The following is a 12,831-nucleotide window of genomic DNA, read 5'->3' on the forward strand; positions in this document are numbered from 1 at the left end:
GACAACAGCACTTGATATACATTCGAGCTGTTTTGTCCATTCCGGATTAAATGGCGTCTGACATTTAGGCAGGTTAACGTTATGATATGACGTAGCCAGCACGTGGACACCACGTCGTGGAGGCTTGTTTATGTTTTTAACCAATGATGTATCAGATGTATCAGATTATTTGACACTGCTTTCAGCCAATCATTTGTTTGACCAGAGATCTTACGGCATTAGACGCTATGCTGCTGCGTCCCAATAAAGATCCTAGAGCGGGTTTTCTTAGGCCGATACTTGAGGCTGCACCGGACGCCGGACAGGGGGCTTAAAATCCGGACATGGTCACCCTATGTGTCACATATGAAGCAGAGAGAGACTCTCATCTGGATCAGATTATATTACAGGATCAGTCGCATAATCAGATTCATTACATTCATCAGAGAGATCATTACATTTGACAGTATTTTAAACAAGGACAGGGATGAAAATTCCTGAACAGAATTCCTGAGTGTGAACAGTTGCAGTGCTTCAGTAGGGGAAAATCCAACATAACAAACAAAATAATTCTGCCTTGAGAGTTTAAAACCTTTAACTCAAAGAAAACCAAATCAACAACAGAAATGTGCACTACACTCAGATAGGTCTCACTGCAGAACCGTAGAACCATACGTCATAGCAGTGTGAGGATGACAGCGCCAGCCTAACAGTCTGATGCCGGAACTGTATACCATACATATCCACCTTACATATACCATACCTAAACCTACCCATCTCCACCCCCGATCCCTAAACCCACCCCTAAACTTACCCATCTCCACCCCTTAGATGCTTTTACCCAGCCCACTTCCGGCATCAGACTGTTAGGCTGGCGCTGTCATCCTCACACTGCTATGACATATGGTTCTGCGGTTCTGCAGTTTGTTAATATTGGCCCTATCCAGCCACAAACCAGAAGTAAGCAGAGGGATACAACAAAAATGCCTCCCACCTCCCTACAGCTTCCAGAACGAAAGAAAAAGAAACAAACGATCAAGATGACAACTGCGTAAAAGGTGAAAGCATTACCAATAAGCACACAGTAAAGCAAGTGGGAGGAGCCAGAGTGGGGGGTGGGAGGAGCCAAAGGAGATCAGGAGACACAAAACAACAACAAAAGAAAAAAAGAAAGAAAACACAGTACACCATGCAGCTATCAAATATACGTCTACATAAGTTATGTTTTTTGAAAATGTAAAGTGTGTGTGTGTGATGGTTTTATTATATGTGTGTGTGATGGTTGAATTATGGTTTAAGACTGTGGAGTGTCAGATGCTCAGGTTTTTCTTCTTAAAAGTTGTGAGAAAGTGTGAATGTCATTCAAAAACAACATCAGTTCACATACACTCATACTGCTGAACTACAAAATACAAACAGCGTAAAACATCTAAAACATTCTTGTTCTTGTTTCCTGTAAGAAATGAGTTATGAACGTCAGCGAAGGCGTTGCTCAGTGTTTCCGCTGTAAGAAACCAGTTTAACCAGTTCAACACGACAGCAGATCTCAGAGACGCAGTGAATATATCGCCTCTTCAGCTCGTCAAGGTGAGTAAACATTTCATCTTTAATGGTCTATAAAGAGATTTATTTATCTATTTAAATCCGGATATTGATGTTTGTATTAAACTGAAACTCTAAACCTGTATTGCACAATAATCATTAACACTATTTCAAATCCTCTTTAACAATAAGCAACTAATCAAATGTGATTAGGTTAACTCTAAATCGTTCTGTTTTGTTTGCAACAGACATTCTAGAAAGAGAGTTTAAGAGAAATATCGCATGGCATGTGGATAAATCTACAGAAGAAGAGAAGAGAGAAAGATGGCGTGTTGAAACCTGAAGCAGGAGAGGAGAAGAGCGAGAGACGAGCTCGCCGGAACAGCTTTCAGAGCGACAGACCGAACTGTGAGTTTCAGGATAAAACACGTCGTTCATCAGCAGATCTGAGTCCTGAATGCTTCATTCACTCCAAATATAAACTATACATGATCATTTATACATTTGTTTATCCAAAGCAACTTACAAAGAGTTCAAAATCTCACCAATTCATGAATCAGTTCAATCATTACCTGAGAATAAAACTGTTCGTGTTTTTAATTTCTAGATTCTTGTGATTCAAACAGTTATACTGAGATGTTTCTGCAGAAGTCAGAGATGAGGTGAGTGTGAGTGTGTGTGTGTGAGTGAGTGAGTGAGTGAGTGTGTGTGTGTGTGTCGTTGAGTGTGTGTTGTGTGTGTGTATGTCATAACACATTTTGCCAAACACCAAATTTCAAACTCATCGATGCCACTCTATACTTTTTCCATGGTGAAAAACAGCATCAGCATCAAGACGACATTAAATTATTGATCTACTGACTGTAAATCCTGCAGCATGTTGGTTATATAATCATCTGTTTAATTTTAATTTAATTTACTTATGTTTATCGTATTGCAAATCAAATATTGCATTATTTAACCAGTTTTTGCATATCACACATATTTTTCTTGAATATCATGTCGCCCTGAAGGTTGATCTCTAGAAACAGTAGATAAATTTGAAACTGAAGTGAATGACGCAAGAATCTGACGTTATATTGACAAGTGTGTGTGTGTGTGTGTGTGTGTGTGTGTGTGTTTTCATTTTCTAGAAAGCAGCAGTTCCTGTCATCAAACCTGCAAGTTCTTCTTCTTCACTATCTTAAGTCACTTCTTAAACATATTTTATGTCAAACTCAGAGCTAAAACAGTCAGGAAGGGTTACAGTACACCATGACTGTGTATGAATTATTTCCATACGTGATACAGTTTTACATTATTGACTAATGTATTACTAGTGTTACTGTATGTGTCGTAATACTACAGCATGACGCTGGCAATGGCAAGGTCAAAGGTCACGAGTCTTAGGAGTCTCTAAACACTTCACCTGCACGTCTGACACTCGTTCTGTGAATAATGATGATTCGTTAATGACTAGAATCAGTGTTGAAGCCACAGTGTACTGTAAACACACAGTGAAATGTGCCTCATGTACCTCATCTTTACGAAGACTGTAAAGATACACATATGAACCCCTTCTTTACAAAGACTGTAAAGATACACATATGAACCTCATCTTTACGAAGACTGTAAAGATACACATATGAACCTCATCTTTACGAAGACTGTAAAGATACACATATGAACCTCATCTTTACGAAGACTGTAAAGATACACATATGAACCTCATCTTTACGAAGACTGTAAAGATACACATATGAACCTCTTCTTTACGAAGACTGTAAAGATACACATATGAACCTCATCTTTACGAAGACTGTAAAGATACACATATGAACCTCATCTTTACAAAGACTGTAAAGATACACATATGAACCTCATCTTTACGAAGACTGTAAAGATACACATATGAACCTCTCCTTTACGAAGACTGTAAAGATACAAGATACACATATGAACCTCTTCTTTACGAAGACTGTAAAGATACACATATGAACCTCATCTTTACGAAGACTGTAAAGATACACATATGAACCTCATCTTTACAAAGACTGTAAAGATACACATATGAACCTCATCTTTACGAAGACTGTAAAGATACACATATGAACCTCATCTTTACGAAGACTGTAAAGATACACATATGAACCTCATCTTTACGAAGACTGTAAAGATACACATATGAACCTCATCTTTACGAAGACTGTAAAGATACACATATGAACCTCTTCTTTACGAAGACTGTAAAGATACACATATGAACCTCATCTTTACGAAGACTGTAAAGATACACATATGAACCTCATCTTTACAAAGACTGTAAAGATACACATATGAACCTCATCTTTACGAAGACTGTAAAGATACACATATGAACCTCTCCTTTACGAAGACTGTAAAGATACAAGATACACATATGAACCTCATCTTTACGAAGACTGTAAAGATACACATATGAACCTCATCTTTACGAAGACTGTAAAGATACACATATGAACCTCATCTTTACGAAGACTGTAAAGATACACATATGAACCTCATCTTTACGAAGACTGTAAAGATACACATATGAACCTCTTCTTTACGAAGACTGTAAAGATACACATATGAACCTCATCTTTACGAAGACTGTAAAGATACACATATGAACCTCATCTTTACGAAGACTGTAAAGATACACATATGCACCTCTTCTTTACGAAGACTGTAAAGATACACATATGAACCTCATCTTTACGAAGACTGTAAAGATACACATATGAACCTCATCTTTACGAAGACTGTAAAGATACAAGATACACATATGAACCTCATCTTTACGAAGACTGTAAAGATACACATATGAACCTCTCCTTTACGATGACTGTAAAGATACAAGATACACATATGAACCTCTTCTTTACGAAGACTGTAAAGATACACATATGAACCTCATCTTTACGAAGACTGTAAAGATACACATATGAACCTCATCTTTACGAAGACTGTAAAGATACACATATGAACCTCTTCTTTACGAAGACTGTAAAGATACACATATGAACCTCATCTTTACGAAGACTGTAAAGATACACATATGAACCTCATCTTTACGAAGACTGTAAAGATACACATGTGAACCTCATCTTTACGAAGACTGTAAAGATACACATGTGAACCTCATCTTTATGAAGACTGTAAAGATACACATATGAACCTCATCTTTACGAAGACTGTAAAGATACACATATGAACCTCATCTTTACGAAGACTGTAAAGATACACATATGAACCTCATCTTTACGAAGACTGTAAAGATACACATATGAACCTCTTCTTTATTTCTGATGTTTACTCTGAAGCATCTCTGGGTAAAATATGATATTATCCTCAGTTACTTTCAGTGTTTGGAACATCACAAACACACGTGTGCAAATCTGGGTTTACTAAAACTAGATTACTACACTAAGGGGTGAAATAGAGAGTTTTTTTTTTAAACAAGTAAAATAGTTAAATCACCTTTATATTATTGCAAAGCAAACATTTCTAGATTCCTTTGTGATGAATATGAACTAGAGTTATACATGTGACCCGTGATGGCATAATGAGTCTGAATGCGCACAGGATAATTACAGCCTAAACAAGTGAAATTTTTTAATTTTGGTCGATTTTCAGGTTTTCACAAAAATGAGTTCATTAAGCCTTGTCTAGCGATCTCAATGCTCCAAATAGCCATTAAACATCTAAAAGTATCTTTATTTGTGTGTTTTCTGAGGGAGTATCTTTCCCTTGTCCATGAAATGCAGTTTTTCTCTGCTCTATTCTCGACTGGCGCTTCCTCTCAGCACAAGTTTAGTATCGCTTTAAAGCGCAATATTCCACCTTTGTGAATATTCATAGTGAATTCTCGATGGCTTGAGTCTGAACCAATGAAATGTGGGGCCCTATTTTAACGATCTGAAACGCAAGTGTCAAAGCGCAAAGCGCAAGTAACTTTGTGGGCGGGTCTCGGCGCTGTTGCTATTATACCAGCGGGATAAATGACTCTTGCGCCGGGCGCAAATCTAAAAGGGGTTGGTCTGAAGTAGCTTCATTATTCATAGGTGTGGTTTGGGCGTAACGTGAAATAAACCAATCAGAGCATCATCTCACATTCCCTTTAAGAGCAGACGCACTTTTTCCTTGGCGTATTGCTATTATAACGGCGGATTTGCCAGGCGCGCGTCAAGAGCGGTTCACAGCCGAGGAGAGCAACGCTCTCGTCACGGCCGTAAAAGAGAGAGAAGTGACATTGGGGATGGGAGAAACACACCCAAATTAGCTTCGGCTAAACAGGCATATAATAATGTGGGTAAATGTGTAAGCTAGATGTATGCTTTTATATATCTATCTATCTATCTATCTATCTATCTATCTATCTATCGTTTGTAATAATATGATTTGCAAAAATGAAAACTGCTGCTTCTGTGTAGATTAGAGAATCACAGTGTATGAGCGTTGTGCACTCTATACATTATGGTCAAGCATGCGCCCTTAAAATAGCATAATGAACAACGCGGAACGCGCCACTGACTTTAGACTAGGTTTTTTCTGGCCAGTGGCGCAATTGTTGAACAGTAAAATAGCACCAGGGAACGTTTGCGCCAAAACACGCCTCCTTTTTTGCGCTGAACCGCCCAGAGAGCGCAAGTTCATTCCCTAGTTTAGCGACGTGCTTCTGTGGAGGGAAAAGCGCGCTTTGCGCGGGTGCAAAATAGGAATGAAACATGCGTCGGTGTACAAAGTCAATTGCGCTGGGTGCAAGATAGGGCCCGTGATTTTCAAACTCATGCTGATGTAAACATAACCATATTACTCGCACTGACTGACAGATCCAAAGTGCACAAAGACTCCCAGACATGTGCGATCCCGATATATATATATACACACACACAATTACAGTATTTCAAAATATCTGATGTCTTAAGTGAACGTTTAACTGTTGAGGAAAAACATCTGATGTGTAACATTATATTAGATCCGTGCGGTACCTAATATAGGCTGTCTGATTCATTAATGTTAATCAAATGGTATCATAAAAAATAAAAGGTTTTCCTATAGATATTTGGTCTTGACTTAGTGTGTGCCACATTTGGTGTTATTACCAGGGATCTCAAGGTATATTTGCTGATTTGGAACCTTCAGAAAACTTTAACTTGATTTTTCTCAAAATTGACTTTGCTGACTCTATCAACTTCAAACATTGACCTATTTTTAGTAGAGAATGTGAAAATAACAATAACTACATTTTTGAAAATTAGCTCATTGCGACTCATTTTGCCAACACGGAAAATAACATTTATACAGCAAATAAATTTGACTGTAATATATCTCTACAACTCCATGTAAGATTAAACATGTCATAATAAACATGTCAAAGAAGCTCCATGTCATATATAGACATGTTTCCTGTTAGTCATGTGCTTCTCTTGTCTCTTTCTGATTGGTTGCTCTTGTCATGTGTTTATCAGTTCTGTTTTGCCATTGGTTCATTATATCGATCCTTCTTGTTAATCAATAGTCTGTGTGTATCAATAGCCTCCATGTTAGCTCTATTTGTCTAGCTTTGTTCCCTGTTCTGCTCTTGGTGAGTTCACATGTTCATGTTTTCATATGTTCATGTTACTAAATCAAGTCAAACCAACTTAATTTACTTTTGTATCTGTTCACTTTTGGATTCAATAAAACTGTCTTTGGGTTCAGTTCAACTCGCCTACAGGACATTCTTTACAAATATTCACTTAAATTGCTTCTTTGTTTATTTTAACATTGTTCTTCATCTTTCAAATAATATAAATCAGCAAAAGAGAGAAATGTGTCTGGACTGAACGCTGAGATCTGTTATGATTGTCATGGTGAGAGTTAAAGATCAGACATGAGCTTTCCGAACACGAATCTGCTGGAAACATGTTGTACAGTGAGCTTTATATTCATGGATTACACCACAGAAGAATCTTAAGACATTAGAAGAGCAAAAAGCTGGATATGACACCGTTCTTTTAAAAGACAATCAAGACTGAATCACAGTTGGACAAACTCTCTAAAATCTGCCATCATATTAAAGTCTAGATGTTTCTTAAGACTAAATCTGTATCATAAATGTAAAGCCATACAGTTCAGTTTATCAGGATCAGTGTCTCTCTCTGCTGGAGATCATCAGTATTACAGCAGATCAACAGAAGATCACATGATCATCTACATCATATCACACTTCCCAAGAGGTTCGGGTTCATTACCTCCAGACCAGGGGTGCGTTTCCCAAAGCCAACTGGTCGCAAGTTCCGTCGTTACCTATAGAGTTCAATGGGAATTGCGATCATAGTTGGCCAACTATGCTTTTGGGAAACACACCCCTGGTTTGCTTGAACATTTGACATTTCACACTTTTTTCATTTACTAGTATCGGGTCGTTTCGTGTCAAATCAATTTTGGACATTTCTTTGGCTCATTTTTTCTAAACAATGACAAACATAACGTAAAGAAAGCCAAAACATTAAATGTCATGGATGAATATTTAATGAATCCATTGTTTTGTAGAGGAGGATCAAAATCACAGGGAAGAGAAAATTACTTTAGAAAGATGGCAGCATCATTATTTTGTTTGTACACAGAGATCGGCTCTGTTCATAAATTCTGATGACTTTAGCAATATTTGTTGCATTATATGTAAATGGTGGATGTTCAAAAAATGGGGAAAAGCACTTTCCATGTTTTTTTCCCAAAGTTTGCATGCCTGTTACTCCAGAAGTATTAAAGATATCTTAATATGCTCTTATATTCTGGTTCTTAAACATTTTTTTTGGTATCTTCATTTTTAAGGCTCTATATGGTTCCTGGAGATATAGAGATCTTAATGCGGCTCCATGAGTAAATTGGTCAATTGTACACATTTTTAGTGGTCAGAAACTAAATGTGGGTCAATTTGCACACAGCTGATGATTTATTTCTGTTAAAGTGCCCCTATTATGCTATTTTAAAGGTTCCTAATTTTGTTTTGAAGGTCTCTTACAACAGGTTTACATGCATCAAAGGTAAAACAATAAAAAAAACACTACAATTTTCGGTAACACTTTAGAATACTGTATCTTACTTACTGCATAACTAATAAGGAATTATTGAGGAACTAATAGATAATTATTTATTAACACTTAAGTCACTACTGTTAACTACTAAGGAAGATGTGTTAACTAATTAGTATGTAATAATTGTATGATTGTGTTAAGTTTCAGTTAGTTAATCAATAACTAATGAATTATGTCATAACTCTTGAAGAACTATTATTAATTATCTATTAATTAATGTGCAAGAAAAATAACTAAGAAGTAACTACTAATGAACAGTCATACACAGTGGTTACTACAATAAACCGTTTTATTATAGCAGTGGAGTGGTGGATGAAGTACACAAATCAAGTACTTGAGTAAAAGTACAGATAACCCAATAAAATATTACTCCAGTAAAATGATAAACTATTGGCCTATTCATTTTCAAAATTAGCTTAGTAAATGTACAAAGGTAATTACTTGAAAAGTAAAAAGCACTGATCAATGTTTTTTATTTTATTTTCTAGCCAGTTTTAGTCATTCTTCAGCACTAATAAGAAAGATAAGTGCAGACATTTACTAGGCTATATATTGATCTGCAAATAAGCAAACTTTTTATTTAATTAGCAAAATGTATCATAATGTATGATAACTTATCTATTTTACAAAGGTTTAGATAATACCGTTAATAATGTGTTTTTTACAGTAAGTTTGATTTGAGTCAGAAGTATGTGGTAATTCTGTATTAATTACTAATGAGTTTCCTATATTCTCACTTTAGAATACTGTTCCAGGTTCCAAGTAATTCCTGAAGAATTATCTAATAATTATTTGTTAATTACCAATTAATTTCCTTATATGTTCACTTTAGAATACTGTTTCAGGTTACAAGTAGCCTAATTCCTGGATAATTATTTATTAATTACTAATGAGTTCCCTATATTCTCACTTTAGAATACTGTTCCAGGTTCTAAGTAATTCCTGCAGAATTATTTGATAATTATTTATAAATTACTAATAAGTTCCCTATATTTTCAGTTTCCCTCAGTCATTGCCTCAAACATGAATTTACTCAATGGCATTCTATGCTGAGGAAAACAGACACACACAGTACTGTATATAAAATATAAAAACTAATCTGAGGTTAATTTTGTATGACTGTTCATTAGTAGTTACTTCTTAGTTATTTTTCTTGAACCTTAATTAGTAGATAATTAGTAGTAGTTCTTCAAGAGTTATGACAGAATTCATTAGTTATTGATTAACTAACTGAAATTTAACACAATCATAAAAATATATTACATACTGATTAGTTAACACATCTTCCTTAGTAGTTAACAGTAGTGAAGAAGTAGTTAATGAATAATTACCTATTAGTTCTTCAATAATTACTTATTAGTTATGCAGTAAGTAAGATACAGTATTCTAAAGTGTTACCCAGTTTTGTATCCGGTACCGACTGCTTCAGTCTTTGGGGCGGTCACGTGATGAACGACTCGAAGTCGAGAGACTCGAAACGTGAACTAATCAAGTTTCTGTAAGCGGTATACAGACTGCACAGCTCAGTTTATGAGGATCACGGGATAAACAAACGGCTTAGATCGGGAGGTGAGGGAAACTAACAGACTGCATAGCCTGAAGACCCAGATAAGTAATTCATCGTTTCGGTTTCTCATAATTTGGCCTTGTATTGCCATTTTTTTTCTTATTCTAAATGTGATCAACATTTGATGTGTTTGGGGAATTTGGCTATTAACATGTAACATTTCAAATACATTCTGCTAATGAACTAAATGACTTGAACCACAAAACCAGTCACATGGGTCAATTTTATTTAAATTGAGATTTATACAGAATCTGAAAGCTGAATAAATAAGCTTTCCATTGATGTATGGGTTGTAAGGATAGGGCAATATTTGGCCGAGATACAACTATTGAACATCTGGAATCTGAGGTGCAAATAAATCTGAACATTGAGAAAATCTCCTTTAAAGTTCTTCATTTATGATCACGATTGTGCTGCATTCACACACACAAATACATGTTTTATATATTTACTGTAGAATTTTTTTATTTTTACAAAATATCTTAATGGAACATGATCTTTACTTAATATCCTAATGATTTTTGGCATAAAAGAAAATTCTATAATTTTGACAATGTATTGTTGGCTATTGCCACAGATAAACCCGTGCGACTCGGGACTGGTGACGTGATCCAGGGTCACAATCAGAATAAGGTTTGTGTTTTCTCTTTTACTGTTATATGATGGTCACACACATCTTAAAGATAAACTTTCGTCCACAATTACAAAATGTAAAAATACATTAGAATTAAATGTATTTAAACCTAAAATTAAAGATCAGCTGTGAATACAAATGTATGTAATCCTTGATATATTTATATAAAGAAACATCATTCAGTCTTTATATTGTCTGTGAAAGTGTGTTTAAATAAGACAAAGTGTGTCTGAGAAGTGCTTCTGTTTATTAACCTGTTAATGACCTTTCTAGATGTTTGACACTGAAACACAAGAGATGAATCTGGATCATCACTTCCAGTCCAGAACCGCATTACATGTATTTATCACAAAGCTCATTGTAAACTCAAAGTTTGGATGCACAAACACACTGTAATCCCATACTTTCATTATTATATAGCCTAGTTGACTATGTCTAAAAGGGGTTTTATTATGTTCGGTTGCAACTCAACAGCTGGAGCAAAACTTAAGATGTTTCAGTTTCACAAAACAGCTCGGCTTCAGAGCATTTCCCATAAGGCACAAGAATACAAGAATTGTTCATGAAAACCTTGTACTGTAAGCATATTCAGAAAAAGGGTGCCATCTGGTGGCTACAGTTAAACATTTATATTTAAAAGCTTTATAGACTAGGCAAGCAATGCCTAAATCATGAACGTTTACATTTATCCCCGACAATGTCTAGTTCTTTTTCTCTAGTTTTTCTTTCTTACATCTGACAGGGAATTTCTACGCTAAGTGAATGCTAAAATAATCTTTGTATGTGGAACTAAACTTTTTTTGCCATGTAGTCTACCATCATCATTTAAGCTATTTGTATGCCTTTTATGTAGGCTAGTTTAGATGTTATTGTCTTACATGGACTTTACTGTCTTAGGACTATACCAGTTTAACACTGATTACTGATTACTAACAAAGTTACTGTTCTTCTCAAGCTGTAGTTTTTCAGAATTAACCCTAGATGTAAAAATGGGAAAATATTATTAGGCTAAATGTATATTAGGTTATGTGTAAATTAAACCAAAAATAAGTTATTTTGCTTTAGATGTGGTAGGCGGGCTATAACATAATAGTAACTAGAAACATTAAAGTTCTTAAAAATATATTTTTTTTCACATTTTATTTAAAGCTAATCCATATTGTTACATTCAGCAGGTTGTAAACTCAAATAATGACAATAAACGCCAACTTTTTTGTTTGCAATTTAGCAAGCCTATATAAAAATGAAAGAGGTTGTTGCTATACATTTTTCACAACACAAGATGGCGCCGGTATAAAGCTAACACCCAAAACGTTCAGTTACTGATCCGTGGAGCAGATTCGGGTGACTTTTTTTCCACAGAAAAAAAAAAAGGAACTTTCTGTGATTTGGTACATTGGTGGTTGCTAACAGTGTAACGAGTCAGTAGGCAGATCCATATGCAACAACTTTTATTAATAAAGGCAGGTAAAGATAAACTTTTGGGAATTCTTGAGTGGGACACGCCGAGAGGAGAGTGAGAACAGGCTGGAAGTCGAGGGCAGGCGGCAAGCAATCAGTATCCAGGGACAGGCAAGAGGTCGAGGCAGGCGGCTGAGAAACAAGGTCAGGATCAGGCACTGGGTCGAGGGGCAGGCTGCAGACAATCAGAGTAGATGATATAAGCGAGGGTCAGTAACACAGGAAGACAAGGTACTCATAAAATACTCGGACATGCACACACAAGCTGTGTCCCAATGTTGAAGGCTGCATCCTTCGAAGGACGCAGACTTAAAGGATGCAGCCTATGCGTCCTCTGAAGGACGCACCATGTAGCCTTCCTAGGATTTCCTAATTGTGCAACCAGGTGTTCCCGATCACCGCTCCTGGCGCCAAGCAACGGTGCGAGGGGACAGCTGCTATCCTGATCATTCTTGATAACTGAGTAAACAGCTATGGAGCCAGAATTGACTATTGTCATTTTTATGTTTTATATTTTACTGGAGGTCATGGTGTGCCCCGGCGCTGCCGGATCATGTATTTTCGGT

At 36.2% G+C, this 12,831-nt stretch overlaps 1 long non-coding RNA gene across 1 annotated transcript; it reads left to right on the forward strand.

The window, feature by feature from the left end:
• The first annotated feature begins 1,438 nt into the window (after positions 1-1,438).
• On the forward strand, positions 1,439-7,229 carry LOC308705598. Its single transcript, XR_014031947.1, has 4 exons — positions 1,439-1,566; positions 1,770-1,929; positions 2,129-2,183; positions 2,655-7,229. It is a non-coding gene; the product is annotated as an uncharacterized lncRNA (long non-coding RNA).
• Positions 7,230-12,831: the final 5,602 nt, after the last annotated feature.

Source organism: Scardinius erythrophthalmus, assembly GCF_964197995.2.
Source record: "Scardinius erythrophthalmus genome assembly, chromosome: 17".
NCBI lineage: Eukaryota > Metazoa > Chordata > Actinopteri > Cypriniformes > Leuciscidae > Scardinius > Scardinius erythrophthalmus.